This window comes from Arachis hypogaea, chromosome 2, assembly GCF_003086295.3.
Source record: "Arachis hypogaea cultivar Tifrunner chromosome 2, arahy.Tifrunner.gnm2.J5K5, whole genome shotgun sequence".
Taxonomy (NCBI): Eukaryota; Viridiplantae; Streptophyta; class Magnoliopsida; order Fabales; family Fabaceae; genus Arachis; species Arachis hypogaea.
This window is the reverse complement of record NC_092037.1, coordinates 82,139,567-82,148,082: the sequence shown is the minus strand read 5'-3', so window position 1 is coordinate 82,148,082 and position 8,516 is coordinate 82,139,567. Positions and strand designations below refer to the sequence as shown.

Genomic DNA, 8,516 nt, shown 5'->3' with positions numbered 1-8,516 from the left:
TATTTTCCCATAATTCCCACTTTTTATGTTACATGCTCATATTTTGTTCTTATACCATGTGCATTTGCTTTAATTTGCATTTTTTTTTAATGCACATGGTAATTAATTATTTTAATTTCACATGAACATGCTTCCCAATAATTTTTTTTATTCTTTTCAACTTTTCTACCTTTGTTTCTGTCATCCATGTTCCCATAAAGTTTCCCCATACTTAATTGATTACACAATTTCTATCTTAAGCTAACCAAGGATTTAACTTGGGATTTTTAATTTATTTTTTTCTGCTTAAGGCTAGTAATGTGGTTATAGAACAAGAGGGGATTAAAAAGGCTCAAGGGAGCTAACAAGAATGGCATAAAAGGTAGGCTTTATTTGGGATAAGTGAGTTAAAATCAAACAAGGCCTCAATCACTCTCTTGGTATGTATCTATATTCTATAATCGGACATATAGATTAAAACAAAGCAAGGAACACCAGAATAAAAAAGAAGGACGGAACACACAAGAATAAAATATTATGGTTTAAATGTAACCATACAATTAAGCTCAAAACTCACAGGCTGTATGTTCTCAAACTCATAAATCATACATCATTCATATATGTCATGCAGGTTTAGTTAAAATTTCCCATTATTCTCATAAAAAAAATTGTTTTAGGTGGCCTTTAAGGTTTTAGTGTTTCTCCTTGATGAAATGTTGTTAACTAACTAACATGTAATGCTATATATACAAGGTGTGGATTGTTTATATCTTGTTAAAGTCTCTAGCTTACTTCCTTTTTATTTTTTAATTAAGTCAACTATCATATACTAAAAAGGGTAAACTATACTAATTAATTCACTTAAATAAACCAATAAACTAATGTACAAATCAAGCCAAAATATCCAAAATAGTATACATATAGCTCAAAGTGCAAAATGCAAAGAGTACAATAAAAAGCAAAAAGAGAAAAATATGCAAAAATACAGAAAATGAACAAAATAAGAGAGAGTTTGTAGTGGTTCACCAAAATAAGATATGCCAGAGATGGCAACTGTTGAACCTATGCACAATTACTCAAGAGGGGGGGTGAATTGAGTAATGCAACAACAATGAATCTTTTTGATAAATTTAAAGACAATATACAAAAGTGTTATTGTACTAGTATTTTTCCAAGAGCTTAACTCAATTGCTAAGCATTTATAAGGAGCTTTTACTTTCCAATAGACACCAACTCAAATAAATTGATCAAGCTTTTCACCAATCGGACTTAAGCCACTCCTTAAGTACTTACGAAGCTACTTTTCGATCACAATTTATTTGCTCAAAAGTAAAAGACAATAATATTGAAGAGATGAGTTTGGAGAGATGCAAACGCTATTTAGAGTGGTTCGGCACAATCCTTGTCCTACGTCCACTTTCTTTCTCAATCGCAATTGAGAAGTTCCACTATTGCCAAGCTTCAAGGTGCTCGCGCAAAACCTTTTACAATCTGAGTCCTTAGTTTCTAACACCTCACGGTATATGATCACCACTCGTATACTAACCCACTCCACTTAGAGATACCTTCTCTAAGATTTGCCTTGAGTACTTAGTATACCTCTTTGGTATCCTCACCGACTATAGTGTTTATAACTCTTGACTCAACCTTGGAGATCACACTCCAATTTACAAGGTGTACAAGAAAAACAATTCTCAAAGAATTGTTGAGATGAAGTGAGTGCTCTCTAGAAGAGTGTGTGATTACAAGTTTTTGCACTATTGAACCAATTGATATTACTCTCTCAAAATGTGTATTAAATCACTTGAAAAATGTGTAGAATGTAAGAATATGAATGAGGTATTTTTTTAAATCAAAAACTTGTGAAATAAGGCTTCAATCCATCCATTTATAGATTCCCCAAATCTTAGAAACATTGGGGAATTAATGGGATGGAGCATTTATGTCAAAACTAGCCGTTTTTTATGTTTTTGAAATATTTGCATCGATGCATAACACTTTGCATCGATGCAAATGTGTCTTTGATGCTGAAATTTGAATTTTCAGCTAGGTTGCATCGATGCAAACATCTTTGCATCGATGCAACAAGTCGTTGCATGCTTTGCATCGATGCAAGATGAGTGTGCATCGATGCAAACCTTAAAGAATGGCTTAAAATCACTTCAAAATGCTTAGGATTGATCTCAAACTTGTTGGAGTCAATTCCTATGCTTTTGTACATTTGAAAACAAGTTTTTAAACCATTTGGCTAGCATCGAATTTGCCAAAACATTTTGTGAGTGTGTGTTGAGAGATTTAGCAATTGGTTCTTAACAAGAAGTTACCTAAGTCCTAAGACTCTAAACTTGTCTTCCAATGTTGTGTACTTGAGTTTCTTGTTGTTGTTGTGTTTGCTTTCAACTCTTCATGCTTGTTCATTCAAGTTGTTTGTTGGTATGTCTTTTCATGTCGTTTGTTGGTTTGTCATTCATCAAAACCTACGAATACAAACTTCGCATACAAGCAGCATGATTTACAGCAACCTCCCCACACTTAAATAATAGCATCATCCTCGATGCTCGCTCAAGCTGGGTGTGAAGGGGTGTCATCACTGATAGGGTGGATGGCTGGAGTCTCTATGGTGGTGGTCTGAGGATCTGTCTGCTGTAGAGGAGGTGCTGACTGAATGAGAATCTCGGGATCTGCAGCCTGGATCTGATGTGGGACCTCCTACTATCGTGCAGCCTACTCAGTGCCTGCCTGTGTAGCCTGAGGGGGTGCCGGCTCCTCCTCGTGCTCATCCGCCTCCTCCTCAGATGGGTCAGATGGTGTGTCAAGCTCGGAGGGGATGTCGCCGCCAGATCGAATCAGCAGCTTCAGGTGCTCATAGCGTCGCCTGTTGCGATGCTCAAATCTCTCATACCGGCGTCAGTTACGGCGCTCTATTCTGTCTAGCTGCTGAAACAGGCGGTTCACAAGGTGATAAACTGGCTCTAAGGCAGGTGGAGGTGCAGTAGTGGTAGTAGGGGTAGCTGTGGAAGAAGAAGGACCAGCAGATGGTGTGGCTGTCTCATCAATAGCAGTGAAAGGTGGGGGTCTGTAGCCCAAAGCTAGAAAGTTCCTACTGTGAGGAATAATCTTCCTGCGGTCTGCAGCCGTGGGCTTCTCATCGGCATCCTCCCAAGGCACGTCAGCACGACGACCCATCTATGTAACCAAATAGGGAAAGGGAAGAGTGCTTTGGACGTGGACCCTGCCCATGTAGGTCCGAATAAAGCGTGGTAGGTATAGGTCCTTACCCTCCAACACACACCAAAGGAGGGTGATCATAGTGGCCGGTATCTCTGTCTCATGGGTACTCGGCATAACATAGTTACTCAAGATCTGGTGCCATAACCGAGCCTCATTATTTAAGTAAATCCGCTTGATTCCCTTAGGCATGGTGGTATCCTGACCCATTTCCCACGGAACAGTCGGGTCAAGGGGCTATGCTTGCCTTGACAGCATCCCAATCAAACCTCAAGAAACGCATGTCCTCCTCAGCCTTTTTGTAACCATCAGGCTGATCGAACTTGGGTGGGAGCTGCAGAATGTCCTCAATTGCTTCTTTAGTGACCAGTATCTGCTTCCCTCTTAGGTTCACTGCATCTAGGGAAGTTTTGAAGTAATTGCAATAAAATTCCCTAACCCAAGATGCATTGACCTCTGTCAGGTTTCTCTCTAGGAAGAACCAGCCTCTTTCTTTGATCTGATCAGAGGTATATTTCTGGAGTTCTCCTGGGATCTTTAGAGTTCTCTCCAGGTATAGGTTCCTGGAGGTTGCAAACACAGGATACTTCAGCTCATAGTATCAGTTTGCAAACTTTATGGGATCAGTAGCAGGGAGCAGCTGGTCAGCCTTCTCCCGGGCGGTAAAGTGTTTTTTCCGCCAGGAGGCATCATGCAGAAGATCTATAACAGACATAGAAGAATCTCCTCTCTTACGTTTGCCAGTGGTAGCCTTTCTTTTTCCTTTTCTCTGGGACTCCGACATCCTGAAAAACAGAAAACCATGATATAATAAAATAGGAAAACAAATAGTCAAAGAGTCAAAAGAAACACAAAGTGGCAAAGGAGAATTAGACTGAGGAAAATGAGTTAAGTAAAAAGGCATTAAGGATTGTATAGGAGTTAAAAGTTCGAAAGGAAGAAGTCACAATCCAAAAAGGAATTCATAATTAAAAACTACAGATAACTCATAGCCAAACAAGGAAAACAGGTTGATGAAGATTCAGATAGATAAAGAAATAGCAAAAATTGGAATCAAACATCAAAAATGCAATTTATGAGCCAGGAGATCGAAGAGAATAAGAATGCGTGCCCGGGCATTCATGAATTAGTTTGGGAAAACTAATGAAAATACAGTTGAAAATGCCAAAACCAAGACATGAATAGAAACATTTTGCAGAAATTTGGGCAGCATTCCGGCTAAAATTGGACTATCCCGGAAAATAAACAGCATCAAAACAGTTCATATGAATCAAAATTAAACATAGCTGCAATCACATATAAGGAGTATGAACATGGAAAAAGGCAAAGTAAAAAGCAGCATGAAATAACAAATCATAGCATATGAACAATAGCAACATAACAGAAACACCAGAATTATGAAAATCATAAAGCAAGAAACACGAACAGCGCAATTATCAGGCCTAAATCCACTAACCACATCCTAGGCTACCTAACAACCTAGAATCCACTACAACATGCATATCTAACTAGCCTAAATATGAACAAAAATAGAAAAATATGAACGAACTACGAATGCATAGAAGGGGACGTGATGCGGAACCTGGTAGGCGAATGAAGGAGATTGGGGCAGAGAGGCGGCTGGGGGTGGCGGTGGTGGCGGCTGTCGCGGCGGAGGGGGGAGACACGGCGGTGGTTGCGGCTGGTTAGGGGGCAAGGGCTTCGGTAAGGTTAGGGGGAATGGGGGAAAGGATTGGGACGGGGGGTTGAGCGTGGTGGTGGTTAGAGGTGGCGCAGCTGGTGGTGGCACAATGGGCGGCGATCGTGGAGGGGCAGCGGCGGTGGAGGGAGAAGAGGAGAGAGGAGAAGAAGAAAGTGGGGGACGAAGGAACTGGGGGTGGCAGTTATTTCTAAGTGGTCGGCGGTGGCGGGGGTTGTCGGTGGTGGTGGCTGGGTGGTGGTTGGGGGAGTTGGGGAGAAGAGAGGGAGGAGAGGGTTTCGGGAGGGGGACGCGACTGATAGGGTTCGCGTGACAGGGGGTTATAATTCAAATCCACGCGATCGCGTGGAGCAAGCGGTCGCGTGGCTGGGGTGAAATGGGGTTGACGCGATCACTTGGGTTGCACGATCGCGTGGAATGGATAGAAGAGGGGGTGACGCGATCGCATGAGGCATGCGATCGCGTCGCTTGAAATTGTGCTAAATGCACAATTCCAGCATCGTGTCAGCGCAACTCTCTGTCTCCATTGGGGTGGTGTGCAATCCACGCGACGCGATCGCGTCGCTCACGCTGTCGCGTGGGATTAGTGTATGTGCATGTGACACGATCGCGTCAGGGACGTGATCGCGTGGGTCTTTTGTGCGAAAAGCACAATGGCCACTGGTGCACGAAATTGTGATCATCAATGGCGCCATCAACATGGTACGCTCAATTGCAATCTCAACTCTTTATCACAACTTCGCACAACTAACCAGCAAGTGCACTGGGTCGTCCAAGTAATAAACCTTACGCGAGTAAGGGTCGATCCCACGGAGATTATTGGTATGAAGCAAGCTATGGTCATCTTGTAAATCTCAGTCAGGCGGATTCAAATGGTTTATGGAAGATTAATAATTAAAAGATAAATAAAACATAAAGATAGAGATACTTATGTAATTCATTGGTGAGAATTTTAGATAAGCGTATGGAGATGCTTTGTCCCTTCCGTCTCTCTGCTTTCCTACTGTCTTCATCCAATCCTTCTTACTCCTTTCCATGGCAAGCTGTATGTTGGGCATCACCGTTGTCAATGGCTACGGTCCCGTCCTCTCAGTGAAAATGTTCAATGCGCTTTGCCACAACATGGCTAATCAGCTGTCGGTTCTCGATCATGTCGGAATAGAATCCAGTGATTCTTTTGCGTCTGTCACTAACGCCCCACAATCGCGAGTTTGAAGCTCGTCACAATCATTCAATCCTTGAATCCTACTCCGAATACCACAGACAAGGTTTAGACCTTCCGGATTCTCTTGAATGCCACCATCAATTCTAGCTTATACCACGAAGATTCCGATTAAGGGATCCAAGAGATATCCACCCAATCTAAGGTAGAACGGAGGTGGTTGTCAGGCACACGTTCATAGGTGAGAATGATGATGAGTGTCATGGATCATCACATTCATCAAGTTGAGAAACAAGTGATATCTTAGAACAAGAATAAGCTGAATTGAATAGAAGAACAATAGTAATTGCATTGATACTCGAGGTACAGCAGAGCTCCACACCTTAATCTATGGTATGTAGAAACTCCACCGTTGAAAATACATAAGAACAAGGTCTATGCATGGCCGAATCGCCAGCCTCCCAAAGAGGGTTCAATCATAAAAACATGATCAAAAGCCTCTTTACTATGAAAGTAAAACTATGCAATTAATATGAATAGGACTATGAAATCAGCAGGGATGTAATGGTTTTCAACTTTTACCAGAACATCCTCTACAAGTCCATAGGCTTGTTTTCTTGAATTGTCTGCCATCTCTAGTGAGATTTTTGCAGCTTGCACCTCAAAGATCCCTAGCTTCTCTATTACAGAGAGAGGCATGAGGTTTACACTTGACCCTAGGTCACACAAGGCCTTCTTGAAGGTCATGGTTCCCATGGTACAAGGTATTGAAAACTTCCCAGGATCCTGTCTCTTTTGAGGCAGTTTCTGCCTAGACAAGTTATCCAGTTCTTTGGTGAGCAAAGGGGGTTCATCCTCCCAAGTCTCATTACCAAATAACTTGTCATTTAGCTTCATGATTGCTCCAAGGTATTTAGCAACTTGCTCTTCAGTGACATACTCATCCTCTTCAGAGGAAGAATACTCATCAAAGCTCATGAATGGCAGAAGTAAATCCAATGGGATCTCTATGGTCTCAGTATGAGCCTCAGATTCCCATGGTTCCTCATTGGGGAACTCATTGGAGGCCAGTGGACGTCCATTGAGGTCTTCCTCAGTGGCGTTCACTGCCTCTCCCTCCTCTCCAAATTCGGCCATGTTGATGGCCTTGCACTCTCCTTTTGGATTTTCTTCTGTATTGCTTGGAAGAGTACTAGGAGGGAGTTCAGTAATTTTCTTGCTCAGCTGACCCACTTGTGCCTCCAAATTTCTAATGGAGGACCTTGTTTTAGTCATGAAACTTTGAGTGATTTTGATTAGATCAGAGACCATGGTTGCTAAGTCAGAGTGGTTCTGCTTAGAATTCTCTGTCTGTTGCTGAGAAGATGATGGAAAAGGCTTGCCATTGCTAAACCTGTTTCTTCCACCATTATTGTTGTTGAAACCTTGTTGAGGTCTCTGTTGATCCTTCCATGAGAGATTTGGATGATTTCTCCATGAAGGATTATAGGTGTTTCCATAGGGTTCTCCCATGTAATTCACCTCTTCCATTGAAGGGTTCTCAGGATCATAAGCTTCTTCTTCAGATGAAGCTTCCTTAGTACTGCTTGGTGCATTTTGCATTCCAGACAGACTTTGAGAGATCATATTGACTTGCTGGGTCAATATTTTGTTCTGAGCCAATATGGCATTCAGAGTATCAATCTTAAGAACTCCTTTCTTCTGATTTGTCCCATTGTTCACAGGATTCCTTTCAGAAGTGTACATGAATTGGTTATTTGCAACCATTTCAATTAGTTCTTGAGCCTCTGTAGGCGTCTTCTTTAGATGAAGAGATCCTCCAGCAGAGCTATCCAAAGACATCTTGGACAGTTCAGACAGACCATCATAGAAAATACTTATGATGCTCCATTCAGAAAGCATATCAAAGGGACACTTTCTGATTAATTGTTTGTATCTTTCCCAAGCTTCATAGATGGATTCTCCTTCCTTCTGTCTGAAGGTTTGGACTTCCACTCTAAGCTTACTCAATTTTTGAGGTGGAAAGAACTTTGCCAAAAAGGCATTGACTAGCTTTTCCCAGGAGTTCAGGCTTTCTTTAGGTTGTGAGTCCAACCATATCCTAGCTCTGTCTCTTACAGCAAAAGGGAATAGCATAAGTCTGTAGACCTCAGGGTCAACCCCATTGGTCTTGACAGTGTCACAGATTTGCAAGAACTCAGCTAAAAACTGATGAGGATCTTCCAATGGAAGTCCATGGAACTTGCAATTCTGTTGTATTAGAGAAACCAAATTAGGCTTAAGCTCAAAGTTGTTTGCTCCAATGGCAGGGATAGAGATGCTTCTCCCATAGAAGTCGGGAGTAGGTGCAGTAAAGTCACCCAGCACCTTCCTTGCATTGTTGGCATTGTTGTTGTTTTCGGCTGCCATGAGTTCTTCTTCTTTGAAGATTTCTGTTAGGTTCTCTAC

At 41.8% G+C, this 8,516-nt stretch overlaps 1 non-coding gene across 1 annotated transcript; it reads left to right on the top strand.

Moving 5' to 3' along the window:
* The first annotated feature begins 7,964 nt into the window (after positions 1–7,964).
* Positions 7,965–8,072, top strand: LOC112767090 (small nucleolar RNA R71). The gene has a single exon (XR_003184711.1). It is a non-coding gene; the product is annotated as a small nucleolar RNA R71 (small nucleolar RNA).
* The last annotated feature ends 444 nt before the right edge of the window (positions 8,073–8,516 follow it).